The sequence below is a fragment of the Rhinatrema bivittatum genome, chromosome 2 (assembly GCF_901001135.1).
Source record: "Rhinatrema bivittatum chromosome 2, aRhiBiv1.1, whole genome shotgun sequence".
In the NCBI taxonomy this organism is placed as follows: Eukaryota; Metazoa; Chordata; class Amphibia; order Gymnophiona; family Rhinatrematidae; genus Rhinatrema; species Rhinatrema bivittatum.
The window spans coordinates 642,046,363-642,067,737 of record NC_042616.1 but is presented as its reverse complement, the minus strand read 5'-3'; the positions used below and the strand labels follow the sequence as shown (position 1 = coordinate 642,067,737).

General features: G+C 46.2%; 1 protein-coding gene across 14 annotated transcripts in view; it reads right to left on the bottom strand.

Moving 5' to 3' along the window:
- The window catches only part of FAM110B (family with sequence similarity 110 member B), a 494,939-nt gene that overhangs the window by 32,415 nt on the left and 441,149 nt on the right, over positions 1-21,375 (bottom strand). Inside the window, exon 1 of one of the 14 annotated variants that reach the window (XM_029591319.1) lies at positions 12,678-12,699. The exons of 12 other annotated variants lie outside the window; for them this stretch is intronic. The gene's annotated coding sequence lies outside the window, so the exon portion shown is untranslated. Of the gene's footprint in view, positions 1-12,280; positions 12,372-12,677; positions 12,700-21,375 lie in introns of those variants that run through there. One more of the 14 variants, XM_029591332.1, reaches the window with a different exon arrangement.

Genomic DNA, 21,375 nt, shown 5'->3' with positions numbered 1-21,375 from the left:
ATGCTGGCACGAAGTTGACGGTGCCGGTTCTGAAGACGTTGATGCAATAGACGGCGTCGGGGTTTGAACATGGAAGAGATGTTCAATCTTCTCCATTCTAGCCTTGCGACCTTTTGGTGTCGCAAGGGCACATTTGGTGCAGGTTAGGACATCGTGCTCACATCCGAGACACATTACACAGACTTTGTGAGGGTCTGTGATGGACATGGTGCGATTACAGTCTGGGCACCGGTGGAACCCCGAGGCCATGGCGAGGAAAAAATTGAGCCGCGGTACGGTCGACGGCTAGTAGGCCACGAGGGCCAAACTCGACGGTAATAGACGGAAAACGGTTGAAGGAGGGACCCCTGTGGGGTAAATTAAATTTTAGTAATTCCATGAGGAAAATTCCTGTTGAAGGAGGGACCCCTGTGGGGTAAATTCCTATTGAAGGAGGGACCCCTGTGGGGTAAATTAAATTTTAGTAATTCCGTGAGGAAAATTCCTGTCAGGAATCTCTACAGAGCTCCTTAACCGCATGGCTACTGCTGCGCGGAAGAAGAATGAAGGGGGACCCCTGCTGGCTGCAGGGTTAGTGCCATGCTGGGCATGCCCAGTAGGTGCCAGTTAAAGTTCTAGAAATTTTGACAAAAGTGTTCCGTGATTGGGCTCCATCCTGTGATGTCACCCATATATGAGGACTACCATCCTCTTGTCCTTTGAGAACGTCGGTTCAGTGTGCTGCGGCAGTCAAAAAAGCAAACAGAACATTGGGAATTATTAGAAAGGGAATGGTGAATAAAACGGAAAATGTCATAATGCCTCTGTATCGCTCCATGGTGAGACCGCACCTTGAATATTGTGTACAATTCTGGTTGCCGCATTTCAAAAAGATATAATTGCGATGGAGAAGGTACAGAGAAGGGCGACCAAAATGATTAGGGGAATGTAACAGCTCCCCTATGAGGAAAGACTAAAGAGGTTAGGACTTTCAGCTTGGAGAAGAGATGGCTGAGGGGGGACATGATAGAGGTGTTTAAAACCATGAGAGGTCTAGTACAGGTAGATGTGAATCGGTTATTTACTCTTTCAGATAATAGAAAGACTAGGGGGCACTCCATGAAGTTAGCATGTGGCACATTTAAAACTAATTGGAGAAAGTTCTTTTTCACTCAGTGCACAATTAAACTCTAGAATTTGTTGCCAAAGGATGTGGTTAGTGCAGTTAGTATAGCTGTGTTTAAAAAAGGATTGGATAAGTTCTTGGAGGTGAAGTCCATTACCTGCTATTAATTGACTTAGAAAATAGCCACTGCTATTACTAGCAACAGTAAGATGGAAGAGACTTAGTTTTTGGGTACTTGCCAGGTTCTTATGGCCTGGATTGGCCACTGTTGGAAACAGGAGGCTGGGCTTGATTGACCCTTGGCCTGACCCAGTATGGAAAATATTCTTAGAAAACAGTTTATAAATAATGAGTAGATAGATTATCAGGCAGGATAAAGGTTAATAGTCAGAGACAAAATCCCCCTTATGATACCACTATGTAACTCCTCCATTGAAAAAAAAAAAAAAAAAGAGAGTCATACAGAGGCATTTAAAGTGGAGGTGAGGTGAACTGAAGCTATATGTTCACTGTAAAGGAAATATGAAGTGGAGAGGACAATATTCCTCAAAGACATGGTATCTCCTTCTGGTTAAATATTATCACCAGATGAGGTGGTTTGGGAGGAGCAGTGGAAAAAGACAAAAAGTTTAAATGATTGGCAGAATAAAAGTATATTCTTATAATTACTAGAGAAGAAAGAAGGAAAAGTAAGAATCATATCCTATCTCACATCAAGACATATGACCTAGCTAGAGACTAAGTCAGTGTAATACAAAAGTTAAAGAAATTAGGGAGAATCTTAGTTACCTGTCAAGGACAATGACATTTTTGGAGGTATTAGTTCTGTATAGCAAGGGCTAAATTTAGGCTCTATCACACCAGGAATATCAATGCATTACTGAAAAATTAGTGGAGGGTTTTGGATTTCTTGGGAACAAAGGTTCTATTGAAAGAGATAATAGAACTTTATTATAGTAATAACCTGTATCTGTCTAAGAAGAAAAATAAGATCCCAGATCATACATTGACATGAGTTGAAACTATGAGGGTCTGTGTACAATGTGCTCCTCCCATCAGCAGAGATTCTCAGTGGGCTACACTATCTGTTTAGTTCTCCAAGTCTTATGGCTTGGAGGTCCTGCTGGTGGTCATGTTTTCTCTGCACTGCCACAACTTAAAAGCTAGCCTCACAGTGAGCACCCTGCCTCACCTTGGAGTCTTTCCTTGTTGTAGTCTCTGTTCATGTCTTAGCCTTAGCCTTAATCTCAGCTTGAAGCCCTTCTTTGTTTGGTCTCTGTTTGTGTCTTAGTCTTAGCTTGGAGTGTCTCCCTGTTATGGCCTTTGTTAGTCTAGCCTTGGTCTTATATTATTTGTTCTTAGCCTTAGTCTTGTGCAACTGGCCCAAGTCTCTGACTTTCTTAGTCCTTGTTTCTGTCCTAGTAGTCTGACCTTCTGTTCTTGTCTAAAGCTTTGCCTATTTGGTCTTATTGTGGCTTTCTGTTTTTTGCTCTGTTAGTCTTATCTGTCTTGTTTAGTGGGCACCCTTTAGTTCCTGTCTTAGCTTCAAGTTCTGCCCTGTCTGCTGTGTGGGTGCCTTTTAGTTCTTGAGCATGTGCACCTTCTGCTAAGTCTTACTGACCACTAGAACCTGAAAGCTCAACCCGAGGGGGAGGTGGCTAGTCAGTCAGAAGATCCCAGTATCAGGCCAGTCCAGTCCAGCAAAAGCCTGCTATTTCTGAGTCTAGCCCTGCTCCTACTGTGGGGGTCAGTAAACACTGCCAGAATAGCTGTAATAGAAACTAGATGAGGGGTTAGCCAGTCACCCTAAAATGGAGTTGTGCAGCTGAATTAAATACAGAAGTTGAACAACATGTGATGGCCCTTGCAAGCCTGAAATGAATACCAGGTTGCACCTGCAAAGATATCTGCTGTGGCTGAATACACTGAACATTCCTTTGTAACTGGCGGGTACAGTCAGACAGAGCCTTGCCAAGTTCTGTGGCCTTGACAACTTTGTTTTAATTGAGAGGATCATTTCAGATAATCACGCGTCTTCCAGCATGTCATCATCCACCTGAAATCTGCAGTAACTCGACAGCTAGGACAGACATTTTCTGAAACCCACCAATCCTATGCCTGAGGGTTTGTGGTAATGTCCAATCAAATTTCTATTTCTTCATCCTATGCTTTTGCATGAAGGTCAGATACTCAAGAAGGTCTTAAAAATAAATTGAAGACAAAGGATTGAAGTTTCGAGCTTGAGCTTCCTGCTCATTTCTGCTCTACTCGCTCTTTCCCTTTTCTTGCTTGCTACTTGCATGTGCCTTAGGAGGCTAAATTAATGTAATATTATCTTACAAGTCTTAATGGTAGAGGCATAGTTAGATAATATTATTGTTATAGGGACATGACTCAGTTATTCCCATGACTGGGTTAGGGGCCACACCAGGCTAGAATTTGTTCAGGAAGGAAAGGGCACACAAAAAGAATAGCAGCATATTTAGGGTCTTTCATTTTCAGTTTTAAAAGATTTTCACCCCTAAATTCTTGGAGTTTTCCCAAACATGAAAATTAGTTTAAACCAATATTCACCCTAATTTTAGGCTAATTAAAAAGCTGCTCCAGAACTGAAGATTCATCGTTTTAAAGACCTTCAGCCACTGCTGGAAGCCAGTGTGGGAAAAAGCACATCCTCTGTTTCAAGTCCCATCTTGCACCAGTGAAAGCGCTTATCCTCCAGTGCCACCCATGCTGTGTTTCAAGTCCTGCCTCCTCACCCCTCCAAGCAGCCAAAGTGCCTGCTGTCTCTGGTACTGTGAATGCATTTGAAACGGGCCCTGACCACCAGAAGCACTTCCTGGCAGGCTCCCTGGCCTTGTACAAAATCAGAAGAGCAGTGTTGCAGAGTTGGGGGGGGGGCGGTGGAGGAGAAGAGAGGAAATTCTCTGTGGGGTGGGATGAGAGAGGGGGGCATAGTAGGCAGGGGATGGGGGTTGAGATGGTGATGCTACTGAGAGGGTGGGCGGGTGGGCTAATCTGTTAATGCTATTTTATTGTCCTGGCTTCTGTCCACCAAATTAAACTCTGATATTTACCCAGAAAAATGAGTCATTTGTTTCAACTGATTTTCTCCAGTTTTTGTCTTTATTCCTGATAAATTCCCAGGAAAAATAAATAACAATAAAAAATGAAAATAAGCCTATTATATAAAGAAATTAAGCGACTTAAATGCAGCGAACTCAGAGAAGGGACCTGGCACTTTCAATTATCACAGAAAGGTGAGAAGGCTCATCCATGTATACTACAGACCTCCATCACAGACAGAAGAGTACATTTAGACAAAGAAATACAAAAGAACGTGCTGCTGGTGGGACATTTTAATTAGTCAGATATTGACTGGAGCATCAGAAATCTTTCCCATACCTGCCGGCCTGCAGGACAGAGCAACATGAGCTGGACAAAGCTACATTGCCTCCAGTCAATGTCTACAGACTGAAAAAGAGCAGGCAGGCGAACTTTCTATTCTCTCATCAAAGGAGAGAGGTGCAGGGGGTGATTGAGCTATCTCCCCTCCGGCCTGTCCACAGAGAGACAAGGAAAGAATTCTTCTTCCACACCTGCCTACTTATCACAGAAAAGAAAGGCCAGAAAGGAGGAAAGCCACTGCCATCAAATAAGAGAGGACCCAGAGAGAAGGAAAGCCACTTGCCCCCACCACCTCAGAAAGAGAGAGAGGAGAGAGGAAAGCAGTGATTTGCTCTTATCTTATTTTTGTGGCAAAAGAACCAGACAGAATGGTAGCTGGATTCACAATGGCGTATCTATGAGAATATATTCCTTGTGCCCACTGCTACTTTATTTTTTTTCAGCATGATAGCTCGGCCTTCTCAATACATCGCAAGGTGGGGGGTACAATACAATATTCACATAATACATTGTTTAAAATACAGACAATTTAAAAACAGCCAAGTAAAAACACAAAACAAAGTTTAAAAGCACTAACTGCATGAAGTCTTTACTAATTAAATCTCATCTCCTAACTCATCAAATTCCTGCACTAATAATCATGCCTCCAGGTTTTTCCAGAACTGCAGGTAGCATGATTCCAAATGAATGTCAGATGGCAAACTATTCCACAGACCTGGGAAAAGCATCCAAATGCTCACTACCTAGTACATGACACCCTTGCAGAGTTAAAGAGGGAACAGCTAATAAACCTTGCAGACAGGACCTGCTCGCAGCCACAGTTGAGGAAGGCTCTGGTGGGCTGCGAGTGGAGATCATCACCATTGCGGCTGTGAGTGGAGCCTATCCTACTCACAGCTGAAGACAAGGGAGGTGTGGGTGGACCGCGATCGGGTCGCGGCCGAGGAGTAGCATTGACGTGGCCTGTGAGTGTTAGGCACAGGAGGCTGTGTGTAAGATTTGGAGCCTTTGTATCTGAGTAAGGGTGTGTGTGATTAAGGGATTTTGTGAGGATGTATATTTGAGTGTGAGAGGGAGCTCTTGTGATGAGGTCTATGTGAGTGAGAGAGAGCCTATGTGCAGGGGTGAATGAGTGTGCAAGAGAGAGAAGGAACCTGTGTGAGTGCGTGTTTGCCAGAGCGAAATGGAGCCTATGTAAGGGGGGAGGGGTGGTGTGAAATAGAGAAAGGGAGACTTTGGGAGGGGTTGTGTGTGCACGCAAGAAAGAGGGAGCCTGTGTGAGGATGTGTGAGTGAAGGACAGAGGGAACCTGTGTGAGCAGGGTGTGTGCGCAAGAGAGAAAGCCTATATGAAGGGGGTGTGTGTGTGAGATGGACAGAGGGAAATTGTTTGAGGGTGTGTGTGTGTGTGAAAGAGGGAAGGCATGGGGTATGTGTGTGTATGTGTGAGAGAGAGAATATGTGACAGAGTCTGTGTGAAAGACTATATGAGAGTGTGGTCAAATTCTAGGAGTGGCGGGCTATAGGGTGGAGATAGTGGAAGGAATTGAGTCTGGAGGGGCAGGGGAGAGATCGTGGAGAGTGGAGAAGTTAGAGCCTGAGAGGGCAGAGTGAAAGGGATCTAGCCAGGGGGAAGGGAGAGAGGGTAGAAGGAAATTGCCTAGGAGAATTCTGCTCAAAATATTTTAAACTCTGCATCTTTGAATAATATTTTTCTGTATTACATTTTAAGCTAATTACTCAAAGACTGTGCTGCATATTGTCAGGCCGATACAATACAGTGCGCTCTGACGGAGCGCACTGTTAACCTGCCCTTGGATGTGTGTTTTCCCTTACCCCTTAATTAATGAGGGGAGGAAAATGAGCGTCCAACCCGCGGGCACCTAATAGTGCCCTCAACATGCAAATGCATGTTGATGGCCCTATTAGGTATGCCCGCGGGATACAGTAAGTAAAATGTGCAGCCAAGCCGCTCATTTTACTTTCAGAAATTAGCGCCTACCCAAAGGTAGGCGCTAATTTCTCCAGGTACTGGGAAAGTGCACAGAAAAGCAGTAAAAACTGTTTTTCTGTGTACCCTCTTGACTTAATATCATGGCGATATTAAGTCGGAGGTCCCGAAGAGTAAAAAAAGTAAAAAAAAAAATAATTTAAAATGGGCCGGCGGCTGTCGGGCCGAAAACCGGACGCTCAATTTTGCCGGCGTCTGGTTTCCGAGCCCGTGGCTGTCAGCGGGCTCGAGAACAGACGCCGGCAAAATTGAGCGTCGGCTGTCAAACCCGTTGACAGCCGCCGCTCCGGGCTAAAAGGAAGCGCTATGGACACGCTAATGTCCCTAGCGCCTCCTTTTTCCCGTTTCTACCACACCACCTAATTTGAATACTGAATCGCGTGCACCGGCGAGTGGCCGGTCCGCTCTCCCACGGACTTTACTGAATCGGCCTGTGTGTTATTTTGACCAATACAAAGAGGGTCATTTTCCAAAGCGATCGCACGTGATCACTAAATGGGGGTGGAGTCGGGGCGGGGTCAAGATCGGAACAGGAGGAGTCGGGGCGGACCCCGCGAAGACATTGCGGACAGAGAAAAGGTAAGAACCCTTTTCGCTGCCAATTTCGTGCCCAATAGCACCACCGTTTATGATGGTGCTATTGGGTGCAAAAGCCAGCAGGCCCGCCCCTGCTTTGCCCCCCCACCCCTGTACCGCGCAACAAAGAGCCCGGCAGTATTAGAGAATCCAGGCTAAAGTTTGCAGAATTTTGCAGAATTTTACAATTTTGTGCGCAGAATTCCTCCAGAAGTAAATGTGGTAAAGGTTGAGAACAACAATTTAAACCAGTCTGGCATGTCTCTGTAAAACATCAAACATGCTAACCAATCAAAAACAAACTGTTGAAATCTGAATTCCCTAATAAATTAAACACAACATTTGAAATTAGGTTCAGTACTTTCAGTGTTATGACAACTGAATGAGAGACAATAACAATGTAATATTTTAAAATCATAATTATAACAGTTAGAACCATAATATTTTATGAGAGTGATAGATGACCCAAATCCTAATCACAAACCAACAAACATACCTAGTTATTTCAATGTTTTATTAATTAAGTTAATGCATCTTAGGTACTGTAACAAAATTCTCCCTTGATACGAATGATGGTCTATTTGGATGGTTAAAGTTTCTCTCATTATAAACAAATGCGAGATTAATTCTCCATTCAAATTATAGAACTTTCTATTGCTCATCACACTGTCAGAGCAGTAGGTTTCTTTTTTTTAGAGCTCAGAACATGGTCACGGTGCCTTATTATTTTTATTTTGAGAAAACCTGGTTTGCAAGTACTTGCTATAACAACCAGTCTTACTGGTGTGGTGTGGATCTTCTAGAGCAGGGGGGTGACCAAACTTTTTGAGCTGCAGCTTCCTTTCCGTTCATGCAATTGAAAAGAAAAAGAAGTAGAGACAGATATTCAGACACTCAGGGGGTCATTTTCCCAAAGCGGTTGCACGCGAAAAGTCTCTTTTCGTGTGCGATCACTAAATGGGGGCGGAGTCGGGGCAGCGTCAAGACCGGAACAGGAGTCGTCGGGGGCGGCACCGGGGCGGACGCCGCGAAGACATCGGGGACAGCGAAAAGGTAAGAACCCTTTTCGCTGTCAATTTCACGCCCAATAGCACCACCTTTTATGATGGCGCTATTGAGTGCGAAAGCCAGCAGCGGATCGCATTGTAGAGGTGCGATCGCTGCCGGTTTTTGCCGTACCGCGCGATTCAAAGAGCCCGGAGGTATTAGAGAATCTAGGCCTCAGACAGAACATAAGACAGAGGCACAGATCATACACACAGACCATAGCACACCAGGCAAACAGGCCACACACCATAATAAGGGCTGTAAATTAAAAACAAAAACAACCAAAAAATACATTTAGGTGCCAGCTTACATTTTTTTTTAGGAGTGGAGAAAAACTTATTTCACCTTGCTGCACTTTTCTTTTTTTTTTACCCTTTTTGCTAATTTTTCATTTTTTTCTCTATTTTTGTATTTTTCTTAGTTTGTTCATCCTTTTATTTTCTCATGATTTGATTACATTTTTTTTTTATTTACACTTTCTTCTTACTTCCTCGCCTTCCTATTCTTTTGCCTCTTTGCCCATTCCCCTCCCCTACCTCACCACTTCTTTTCCTCTGGGTGGACAAGAGCTGTGATCTCTCTCCTTAGGTAGGGACCCGGCAGCAGCAGCAGCAGCAACTCCTCCCGGGCTGAAGCCTGAGGTTGATAGCTCTTCCTGGGTTGTGGAACACTGCCGTGGATCCTCCCATGCACAGGTCTTCCCCGGGCCGGCCACAGCAGAAACAGCTCCTCTTCCCAGCTCATCGGAAAAGATGCATGGCTAAGCTGAGGCATGCTTTCAATTATGTCACTACGTTTCTGACAGCTCCATCTCTCCTGAGCCTGCAGTACACCTCCCATGGCACAGACACTCAACAGCACTGCCATTTTTTTCTTCACCGATTGGGAGCCAATATGCCCTACTTCAAGACTGTTTACGCCCCCCCAGTCTGCTCACCCCTGTTCTAGAGAGATGAAAGATCATGCCATCCACTTAGGCCTCAGGATTAAGAGCGACTCAGATTAGTCACTGGGGGGGGGAAGGGAGGCTGATTTTCTAAGCATTTTTTTTTGCCCATAGAGACAGAATGGGAGAAAAATCTTAGTAAACAGACCCTGTATTAGTTAATGGGTTCTTCTTCTAATCTTACGTCAGGCTACAGGTGCAGAGAATGTGCTACAGCTAAATAAATCGTAATTCTCTTTCGTGGCTGAGACGGCTGCAACAATCACATTTATCAAAATTTACTCTGGGCTTACTTACTACCCCACCTTCATTCTTTAGTCCACCTGCTGTTGTGGATAAAGAAGAAAGCCTGGCAATTATGCATTTAGCTGAATGCTATATTAAATGAACCCTGCAACACACACATCAAATCAAAAGAACATCTGCCACACCTGTGTCACTGATTGTTTCTTCTTCACTTGGGGTGAAGCCACAATTAATACACAATAAAGTGAAAACCATAAAGTTTTGCAGAACAGGGAGGTGAATGAAGGGGAAGGGAGGATATTAACATACCAAAAGGAAATCTTAGCTTTTTTTATAATGAAAAATACAAATATTGTTTCAAGATGCCAATTTTTAATCCAGACAACATGAAAACAGGGGAGGAGTGGAATCTTTATTGCCAAAGTGTACTAGTTGTGCATCTGATGTTTAAGGCCCCACTCTTTTAGAAAAGTTTACAACAGTGGTGCCCAAATTCAGTGTCTCAGAACACCCGGAAGATCTGATTCAGAGTGGAATCAAAATATTCAAATGAATGTGCTTCTTAGATCAATGGTATACAAATATATCTCATAAATATCCATTGCGGACATTCAGAACTAGCGAGAGTTCTTGAAGTCCAAGTCTGGAAAGCACTGGACTAAGTTTAAAAAGAAACCATCTGGTACCCTCTTACCGGCTGAAAACCACTGCATAGATAGAACAGGCAGGGCCCTGGTCAGAAGGGCATCTCGAGACTAAATATCTAGTCTCAGGCAGCTTCACATCTGAACTAGCTTAATCATATTTGAAGTGCAAATTGGATGAATTCTTTATCGTTATACTGTACTGTAATTCAATTGTTTTGCTTACTGTAATTGTGTTATACATTCATTCAGACATCAGTCCCCCATAATGCTGACATGTATTTCTCCCATATACAGTTTATACTATAAGGCTGAAAAGGAGACAGTATTGTGCACAAGGAGGGCAATTTTCAAAAGGATTTCAGTGGATTTAGTGCTTTACCTACAGAAATGGCCCTATAAAAAATATTGCATAAAATTATGCACAGATACACTATGAGGGTAATTTTATACTCAGAGACTATAGTTTGCATTTTCAAAGTAGACTTAGGCATGCAAGTCAGCTTTGAGAAGAATGGCTGTGAAAATTAGAACAGATAAATATATCATCAATTTTCAGGGCTTAATTTGTAGACAAAAAGGAAGTGGGAGGAATTGTGGAGCAGGAGAGTGGGGGATGGGCCTAGCGAGGGTGTGACCTGTGTCAGGGAGGGGGGGCCAGGACCAGGGCTGGGTGTGAATTCTCTCACTCTGCTAACTACCACACCCTCTCACACACTTTCAAGTACATTTTAAAAGCCCTGCACACGTGAATTACGGGGGTTACATGCCGAAGTGCTGGGCCTTTGAAAAGGGGCTGGCGAGGGGGCAGGCCGGGACAGTGCCATTCAATGCTGCCCCGGGGAAGCGCACACTGGCAGCTGGCAGGCGCGCGGAGATTGCTTCTACTCCAGAGGAGCAGTAAATAATTGAACAAAAAAAACACAAGTAGCTAGGGTTGGGGAGGAGAGGAGAGGGGAAAGGGTAGGAAGGGGTATAGGGAAGTTCCCTACCAATCCACTCCTTAATTGGAGTGGACTGGGAGGGAACTGGGGAAGCCCTTCTCCCGTCGCCTGGCCTTTTAAAATTTCTCCCCCAAGCGCGCGAGGTCACCCACTCGCACATGCGCACGGGGATGTTAAAATTCACCACACGTGAACACAGATATTATATTTTATAACATGCGCGCATTATAAAATAGCCGCGTCCATGTGCGTGCGAAGGTCTTAAAATCGACCCCATGCTGTATATGCAAAAACACTGTTCACCCTCATGCCAGTGAGCCTTCATCTCCATCCTCCAGCAGTGCTCAACCCTCAGCCATTCTTCGCCCATCAATGCTAAGTAAACACTGGTGAGTGAAGGACAACTGTAGGTTGAACACTGTTGAGGGCTGCAGATGAAAGGTCACTAAGGTGAGGAGGAGGCAGCCTATTTACCCTTCTCCTCCTCTCTGCCCTGGTGATTCTGGTTCTCCATCCCAATCTCTCCCCCATGATTCCTCCTGATCTCTCTCCAGTGCTCCCAGGCCTTACCCCAGTCTATGTTGGTTCTTAAGTTCTCCTAACTGCCCCCCAGTGGTCAGTACTTCCCCTTCATGGAAAGTTATCCTCACACTCCTCTTTGAGCCAGAATCAGCTGGCTAACCTCTGCCTTAGGGGTGGAGGCATACTCGCATGCACCACCTACTCTCCTCTGCCTCAGACAGGGTAGGGGAGGGTCTGGAATTCAAAAGTGAATTCTGTTCTTTGCCTTCTCAAGGGAGAAAATAAAGGAGTAGCACTATTTGCTCTCTTTACTCTTTCCCTACGCCATAAAACCCTCTTATTCTATCCTTCCCTTCCTTCTTTCCCTGCCCCCTCCAATCACCTCATGCACAGCCTGCCCCCCCATTCTTATCTCACTTACATCATTCAACAGTCGCTTCAAAATCCTCATTCATACCCCACAACTTTGAATCCCTCAGAGTGAAGTATTTCCTCACAGAACTCCATCAATCCCCTCACTCACCCTTTTTAGCTTCTCCCTCATCCCCTCACTCACTTGCCCTCCCCTTCCTCCAATATCCTCACTCACTCTTACCCCTCCTCTTGCCCTTCCCCCACTCTCACTCTGCTTTCCTCTGATCCCTTCACTCACTCTTTCATCCACTCCTTTCCCCTATCATTGCCACTCACTCTCTTGTTCCTTCCCCCTCTCCTAGTGTGTTCACCAGCAGTGGTTCCCGGGAAGCTATAGCATAGTAAGCAGCAACTTGGAACAGGAAGATAACACACCCAGTAGCAGCAGAAAAATTAAGGCTGGCAAGCAAGCATTCACCTCACTTCTCTTTGACCTTGGCTATCATCTCTCAAAGCCTCCTCAGTTGTGCCTGGAAATTACACAAACATCGAGGGCAGGTGGCTGTCCCCTCTGAGTAAGCAGCTCCAACACACTTTCCTTTTCTACTCTACTCATTTCTGCAGGAACCAGAACTGATTTACATCACCTGCTCTACTCTTGATTCCTTGGGTCCCAGAAAAAAAAAAAAAAAGCTGGCAGAATGCCATTCTGGGTTGCTCTACCAGAAAATAAGCCCTGGATAACAGACACTAAAAACAGGTTGTATTAGAACATTGGAAACTTGAGATCTCTAATACCAATCACTTAGACCAGGGTTGAAGCTTTCATGACTGGCACTATTGCTCATAAGTTTCAGACTGGTGCTAATTCAAACCTTTTTTGTATCTCTTCTTTGCTCTGCAGTTTCTGCTTCAGTAACACCCATTCCTCTCCTGTTCCCTGTAGAAGAGGAGGAGATGGGCTGAATTAGGGAACAAAATGGCTGTTCTCGGCTTTGTCCGCACCTGCTCACCCCTTTCTCTCCTCTTCCTTGCAGGCTGCCTGAAGGGGAGGGGTTGCAGCAGAACACCACTGGAACTTTTCCTCTTGTCTGACAAGAACTGCTGGAAGTGTGCTCCAGGCTGTTCGCCTACAAATTAAGCCCAGTTGATTTTCAGAAGTACATGCATAAAAGAACATGCACACATTTACACCTGCACTAGAAATTCAACACTTAGAGCTTAATTTTCAAAACTATCGGTGATACAGCATTTGCGTGCTCAAGCGGACACATGAAGATTTATGCTAACATTTTATAAACTATGAGGCAGAAGCTGCACAATCTAAAAAAAATACTGTGTAGTCCTGAACCGAAAGTACATGTTTATGTTTTCATATGCATGAATACTTCTGTGGAACCTGATCAGAAATACGATGCTGTGCACTGCTAAGGGTTAAATCTAGTAGACAAGAAAATGGTCAAAAAATATAAGAAATTGATTAAGGATGACTAGGGGCTTCATGCAGGTGTCACTCTGAGATGTTCCTGGCTTTTCTATGAACATTAGAATAGTCAGAGCCATGAAGATGCCTCTGACATCATGGGTGAGGGATGGAAAGCACCCCCCAGGAGTTCTTAAAAGAGTACCTTGGCCAATGGTCAAGGGCCCCTCCTACTCGTCGCCTCTGATGTAGCCTGTGGGCTGATGACCTTCCTGCTCCGCACATGCATGGCGGGTAAAATCCCAGCAATTGGGGCCCCGCTGTGGGCTCTGCTCTACTTAGAAAACAGGGCTGACCTTAGGTGATGCAGTCAGCGCTTCCGAGTATCTTGCTTCGATAGGCCCATACATCTGGAAAGTAGGGATGTGCATTCGGATTGACCGCATATGGAAAACGCAACTCAATATTTTTTTTTAACTTAAAAAAAAGATGGGGCGTATACGAGCAGATTTCCGACATAAATGAACATAGATATGTCGGATACGGCGAATCGCCATGCGCGCGCTTTCTCGCCGCCATTACCTGCGACTCGAGCTCGGAGCCCCGGATTACCTGAAAATGGCGGCGCCCCTGCGGTAACCATGCCAACCTGTCTGACCCTGTCCTGTGAGTCTCAGTGACTCACAGGAAAGGGTGGGACAGGTCGGCATGGATACCGGAATGCAGCGAATCTGCGTTCACCTTTTCAGAGAAGCACTGAATGCAGCGAATCGCGCTGTCATTCCGTGCTTCTCTGAGGATTTCCTGACGAGCCAGCAGCACTATAAAAGCAGCAGCAGCACGAGGACTGACGGACATTGTCAGCGATTCAGTGGGGAGGTGGGATCGGGATCGGGATCGTGCAGGGTGGGCTTAGGCAGGCTGAGGCAGAGAAGATAGCAGAACCCGATTTGATAGACAACACAGAACAGAACCAGATTTGATAGACAACACAGAACAGATTCTTTGTTAGGGAAAAAAAAAAAAGAACATTCTTATTGAGTGAGTCTGTACATTTTATCCTGGGCAGTGCCAGGCAGGGCTGGCAGTACTCTGCCTCATATTTGCTATTTTTAAACAGACTTAAAAGCATTCTCCTTGAGTGGTTCAGTGCTGGCTGGGCAGCAGTTCCAGGGCTGGGAGTACTCTGCCTCATATCTACTTTAGTTCTATGTGCACTGCAGTGCACACAGACAGACACATTCCGTGCATTACCAGGCAGACAGTGAGGCAGTGGGCATTGTAAACAGAGTGAACATTGCCCTTCAGCGAGTCTGTTACATTTGCTATTTTTAAACAGACTTAAAAGCATTCTCCTTGAGTGGTTCAGTGCTGGGTGGGCACTGGGCAGCAGTTCCAGGGCTGGGAATACCCTGCCTCATATATACTTTAGTTCTATGTGCACTGCAGTGCACACAGACAGACACATTCCGTGCATTGCCAGGCAGACAGTGAGGCAGTGGGCATTGTAAACAGAGTGAACATTGCCCTTCAGCGAGTCTGTTACATTTGCTATTTTTAAACAGACTTAAAAGCATTCTCCTTGAGTGGTTCAGTGCTGGGTGGGCACTGGGCAGCAGTTCCAGGGCTGGGAATACCCTGCCTCATATATACTTTAGTTCTATGTGCACTGCAGTGCACACAGACAGACACATTCCGTGCATTGCCAGGCAGACAGTGAGGCAGTGGGCATTGTAAACAGAGTGAACATTGCCCTTCAGCGAGTCTGTTACATTTGCTATTTTTAAACAGACTTAAAAGCATTCTCCTTGAGTGGTTCAGTGCTGGGTGGGCACTGGGCAGCAGTTCCAGGGCTGGGAGTACCCTGCCTCATATCTACTTTAGTTCTATGTGCACTGCAGTGCACACAGACAGACACATTCCGTGCATTGCCAGGCAGGCAGTGAGGCAGTGGGCATTGTAAACAGAGTGAACATTGCCCTTCAGCGAGTCTGTTACATTTGCTATTTTTAAACAGACTTAAAAGCATTCTCCTTGAGTGGTTCAGTGCTGGGTGGGCAGCAGTTCCAGGGCTGGGAGTACTCTGCCTCATATCTACTTTAGTTCTATGTGCACTGCAGTGCACACAGACAGACACATTCCGTGCATTGCCAGGCAGGCAGTGAGGCAGTGGGCATTGTAAACAGAGTGAAGATTGCCCTTAAGCGAGTCTGTTCAATTTGTTATTTTTAAACAGACTTAACCGCATTGTCCTTGAGTGGTTCAGTGCTGGGTGGGCAGCAGTTCCAGGGCTGGGAGTACCCTGCCTCATATCTACTGAAAAGGAAGCTTGTTCTCTGTGCACTCACTGCACACACACAGACAGACACATTCCGTGCATTGCCAGGCAGGCAGTGGGCATAAACAGAGTGAAGATTGGCCTTAAGCGAGTCTGTTCAATTTGTTATTTTTAAACAGACTTAATCGCATTGTCCTTGAGTGGTTCAGTGCTGGGTGGGCAGCAGTTCCAGGGCTGGGAGTACCCTGCCTCATATCTACTGAAAAGGAAGCTTGTTCTCTGTGCACTCACTGCACACACACAGACAGACACATTCCGTGCATTGCCAGGCAGGCAGTGGGCATAAACAGAGTGAAGATTGGCCTTAAGCGAGTCTGTTCAATTTGTTATTTTTAAACAGACTTAACCGCATTGTCCTTGAGTGGTTCAGTGCTGGGTGGGCAGCATTTCCAGGGCTGGGAGTACCCTGCCTCATATCTACTGAAAAGGAAGCTTGTTCTCTGTGCACTCACTGCACACACACAGACAGACACATTCCGTGCATTGCCAGGCAGGCAGTGAGGCAGTGGGCATTGTAAACAGAGTGAACATTGCCCTTCAGCGAGTCTGTTACATTTGCTATTTTTAAACAGACTTAAAAGCATTCTCCTTGAGTGGTTCAGTGCTGGGTGGGCAGTGCCAGGGCTGGCACTGGCAGTTCTCTGCCTCATATCTACTGAAAAGGAAGCTTGTTCTCTGTGCACTCACTGCACACACACAGACAGACACATTCCGTGCATTGCCAGGCAGGCAGTGAGGCAGTGGGCATTGTAAACAGAGTGAACATTGCCCTTCAGCGAGTCTGTTACATTTGCTATTTTTAAACAGACTTAAAAGCATTCTCCTTGAGTGGTTCAGTGCTGGGTGGGCAGTGCCAGGGCTGGCACTGGCAGTACTCTGCCTCATATCTACTGAAAAGGAAGCTTGTTCTCTGTGCACTCACTGCACACACACAGACAGACACATTCCGTGCATTGCCAGGCAGGCAGTGAGGCAGTGGGCATTGTAAACAGAGTGAAGATTGCCCTTAAGCGAGTCTGTTCAATTTGTTATTTTTAAACAGACTTAACCGCATTGTCCTTGAGTGGTTCAGTGCTGGGTGGGCAGCAGTTCCAGGGCTGGGAGTACCCTGCCTCATATCTACTGAAAAGGAAGCTTGTTCTCTGTGCACTCACTGCACACACACAGACAGACACATTCCGTGCATTGCCAGGCAGGCAGTGGGCATAAACAGAGTGAAGATTGGCCTTAAGCGAGTCTGTTCAATTTGTTATTTTTAAACAGACTTAACCGCATTGTCCTTGAGTGGTTCAGTGCTGGGTGGGCAGCAGTTCCAGGGCTGGGAGTACCCTGCCTCATATCTACTGAAAAGGAAGCTTGTTCTCTGTGCACTCACTGCACACACACAGACAGACACATTCCGTGCATTGCCAGGCAGGCAGTGGGCATAAACAGAGTGAAGATTGGCCTTAAGTGAGTCTGTTCAATTTGTTATTTGTAAACAGACTTAACCGCATTGTCCTTGAGTGGTTCAGTGCTGGGTGGGCAGCAGTTCCAGGGCTGGGAGTACCCTGCCTCATATCTACTGAAAAGGAAGCTTGTTCTCTGTGCACTCACTGCACACACACAGACAGACACATTCCGTGCATTGCCAGGCAGGCAGTGAGGCAGTGGGCATTGTAAACAGAGTGAACATTGCCCTTCAGCGAGTCTGTTACATTTGCTATTTTTAAACAGACTTAAAAGCATTCTCCTTGAGTGGTTCAGTGCTGGGTGGGCAGTGCCAGGGCTGGCACTGGCAGTTCTCTGCCTCATATCTACTGAAAAGGAAGCTTGTTCTCTGTGCACTCACTGCACACACACAGACAGACACATTCCGTGCATTGCCAGGCAGGCAGTGAGGCAGTGGGCATTGTAAACAGAGTGAACATTGCCCTTCAGCGAGTCTGTTACATTTGCTATTTTTAAACAGACTTAAAAGCATTCTCCTTGAGTGGTTCAGTGCTGGGTGGGCAGTGCCAGGGCTGGCACTGGCAGTACTCTGCCTCATATCTACTGAAAAGGAAGCTTGTTCTCTGTGCACTCACTGCACACACACAGACAGACACATTCCGTGCATTGCCAGGCAGGCAGTGAGGCAGTGGGCATTGTAAACAGAGTGAAGATTGCCCTTAAGCGAGTCTGTTCAATTTGTTATTTTTAAACAGACTTAACCGCATTGTCCTTGAGTGGTTCAGTGCTGGGTGGGCAGCAGTTCCAGGGCTGGGAGTACCCTGCCTCATATCTACTGAAAAGGAAGCTTGTTCTCTGTGCACTCACTGCACACACACAGACAGACACATTCCGTGCATTGCCAGGCAGGCAGTGGGCATAAACAGAGTGAAGATTGGCCTTAAGCGAGTCCGTTCATTTTGTTATTTTAAACAGACTGAGCATTCTTCTTGAGTGGGTCTGTTAATTTTGTTATTTTAAACTGACCGAACATTATTATTGTGGGACAGTGGGCAGTGTTACCACTAGTACTCATTGACATTAAATCCATAATGTCAGGGAAAGGGAGATGCAAGCGACTTAGTGGGAATGGCAGCGGAGGCACCGCAAAAGACACCAGCGCAACACCACCAGTACAGGTAAAAAGGCAACTGTCGCAATCAAACGTCTTTGTAGGGGATGGCAGTTCCATGGCAAAAAAAAAAGAAATCAGACCATGAAACTTTGCAATCGCCAGCACGTGTTTCTGGCACTGTAGTTTTGGAGGAGAGTGAAGAGGAGGCAGAGTCTAGCCAGACAAAAGTTACACACCCAAGAGCAGCCAGGGGACAGAAGTGTCCTGCAAAACATCGCGGTGACAAGGTAGCGCTGGCACTGTTAGCTTCTGATTCAGAAGAAGAATCTTCTTGGATGGGATTCTCATCAGAAACGGAAGATGTAATACCTGAGCAATCTTCGGTAGAATTGTCAGTTAGTCCTGTTTTAGCCTCCACCTCCAGAAATCTGCGGCAGGGGAGACATTCCACTGATATCGAGGAGGAGGAAGAGCTGTCAGAAGGGAGACAGAGGGTGACTGTTGCCCCCGCTGGCATTGCTTCGCCGGGTGCAGTGGGTGCACCACCCACACCCAGTAGTACCTCAACTCCAGTGCCACCATCCACCCCCAGGGCGGGAAAGAGAGGAGGATCACAAAAGAAATCTGCGATCTGGGCACATTTTAAAGTGACAGAAGACCCGCGTTATGCTCGGTGTAATTACTGTGCCAGGGATATTAGCAGAGGCAAGCAACTGGGACATCTGTCAAATTTTGGCATGGAGTATCATATTAAGAGGCAACACCCAACAAGATTACTGCCATCTGGGGATGGTAGCATTTTCCGTCAGGGGACCCCTTCCCCTTCCAACCAGGGTGCAGTGGTAGGAAAGCAGCAGAGTCAGCCCACGCCCTCATACCCTTCTAGCAGTCAGGCGGCAGGCCAGAAACCCACTGACATGTGGGAGAAGCGACAATGCACCATGGAGGAAATGGGGTGGAGTGCGGTAACGCTATCCCGGGGTAGGAGGCAGGCAGCCGCAAAAGTAGTAACCAGGAGCATTGGGGAAATGATTGCCCTTGATGACCAGCCCCTGCAGTTAGTTGAGAATGTGGGTTTCAAACGTTTCTTGAAGGTCGTACTTCCAAATTACAAAGTCCCCTCCAGAACCACATTTAGTAGAAAGGTCATCCCCAGCCTGTACAAGCACTGTGTCAGTCGCGTGCAAGCACTGCTAGGTAAGGCAGACGGAAGAGTGCATTTCACCTGCGATATCTGGACCGCCATGAATGCTGCACACTCTTACCTCTCTCTGACAGCACACTGGTGGGACATGGCAGAGGCAGGGGCAGCCAGCAGCTCTATTACTGAACAAGCATCAGGGTGGAGGTGGGCTTTACTGAACACTGAAGAATAGGCCGAGCAGACAACCAAGAATTCCCAGATGCCTCTGCTGTACTATGGCTTGTCAAAGGTGAATGAACTTTGAGTGCTTTTCTGAGCATGACTTGCAGAAAATCCCTGAGACAGATTTGCTGGCAACAACAGGAAAAGGCCTATTTAATGGCACCATTTACTTCACAATACAGAGATACTGTCCAGGCTGCAGGCTTTTGTCTTGCAGATGCATATTTCAACTAACAGAAACTAGTTGAAAAAGAAGATCCTGTGAGGTGACAGTTTTGAATGAATCCTGGTGCCTTGAAGTGGAATTCAAGTCTAGCTTCTATTCAAGACCCAGACTGCGATTTGTTTACACAACAAAAGAAGACAAGAAGACAAGAAGAACAAAGCCAGCAAAGTCATGACTGATAAAGGAACTTTTTTATGGTGGGAGGAGGAACAGGGTTAGAAGAATTCTTAGTTGAGGGAGGTCCTCACAAGCATTTCCTACACAGGATAGATTGTCATGACAACAGCATCATGTGTTTGTGGGCGGTTACACCTTTCTGGAAGTTTCGGCAATACTGTATGTTTTAATTATAAAAGAAGGCTCTCTTCCTGTGTTGGAGGAGATGCTAGTTATTACAGATAGAGGGCATATTGCATCTCACAGGAACATTTGACTTTTAAGAAGCCAAATAAACTAAATTTGAACACCTCTTGTTGATTTGAAATGTTCTTGTTGCCCTAAGCGTTGAGTCCAAAAAATTAGACAACACCCACCTGACGGACCATTCCCATACCGCTGCCAATATTCTAGCATGCATCAGAAAGATGCTGGCGAGCTGGAAAGTACACCAGCGAGACAGTAAAACGCGGGCAGGCTTTTTTGTCACAGACAACGGTGCAAACATGGTTAAGGCAATAAGCGATGGGCGGTTTAAGAACATCCGATGTTTTGCACACACTCTGCATCTGGTAGTGAAGTCAGGTTTGGGCTTGGAGTCCAAGGACAAGGAGACTGAATACCTGCGTCGGTTAATACACAAGTGCAGGAACATAGCAGCACACTTCCACAGAAGTGTCAGGGCGGGGCAGGTTCTCCGAGAAAAGCAGACTGATTTGGATATGCCTCAGAAGCGTCTCATTCAAGACGTTGCCACCCGGTGGAATTCAACCTTTATGATGCTGGAGAGGTTACTGGAGCTGCAGACACCCCTTCATGAACTTTCTGGTACAATAGACATAGGTGTGCAGAATCCCCTAGGGCATCACGATTGGTTAGTCATGAGTCAGCTGGTAAAAATCCTGCAGCCCTTCAAGGACGTCACGGAGGAGCTGAGTTCCAGAAGTTCCACCTTGGCTGACATCATCCCTATAGTGAAATTCCTGGATGACCATTTGGAAGGCATTAAACGGCAAGAGGGAATGACTGCTGAGGTGCTGCAGTGTGTGGACGTTTTGCAGCAGCAGGTGAAAGACAGATTAAGGCCTTTAACAGAGGACAGCACATACATGCTCGCCTCTGTCTGTGATCCCCGTGTGAAAGGTAAACTCGCCCTACAGACCAATTGTCTGTCATTTGTGAAGGAGCTGTTGTTAGCACAGGTCCGTGAACAGGAGCACCATAGGCGGAGACAGATTAGGCTTGAAGCACAGGTGGAAACAGCAGGCACGTCACAGAGTTGTGCTGCTGCTAGCCCTGGCAGGAGAAGGACTGTGTCAGTGACAGATACTATTATTAGTGCGTCCACCTCAACGTCAGAACGCCCAAGGCATGTTGGCCATAAAGATACATCAGTTGTGCAACGGGCGAGAGAGAAAGTAACTGGATTGAGTGACTCTCAGCCCTCCCAAGCACAGGAGGAGACAGCAGCAGAGCTGTCAGTGACACGGTATCTCTCAGAGCCGATAGAGAACACGCA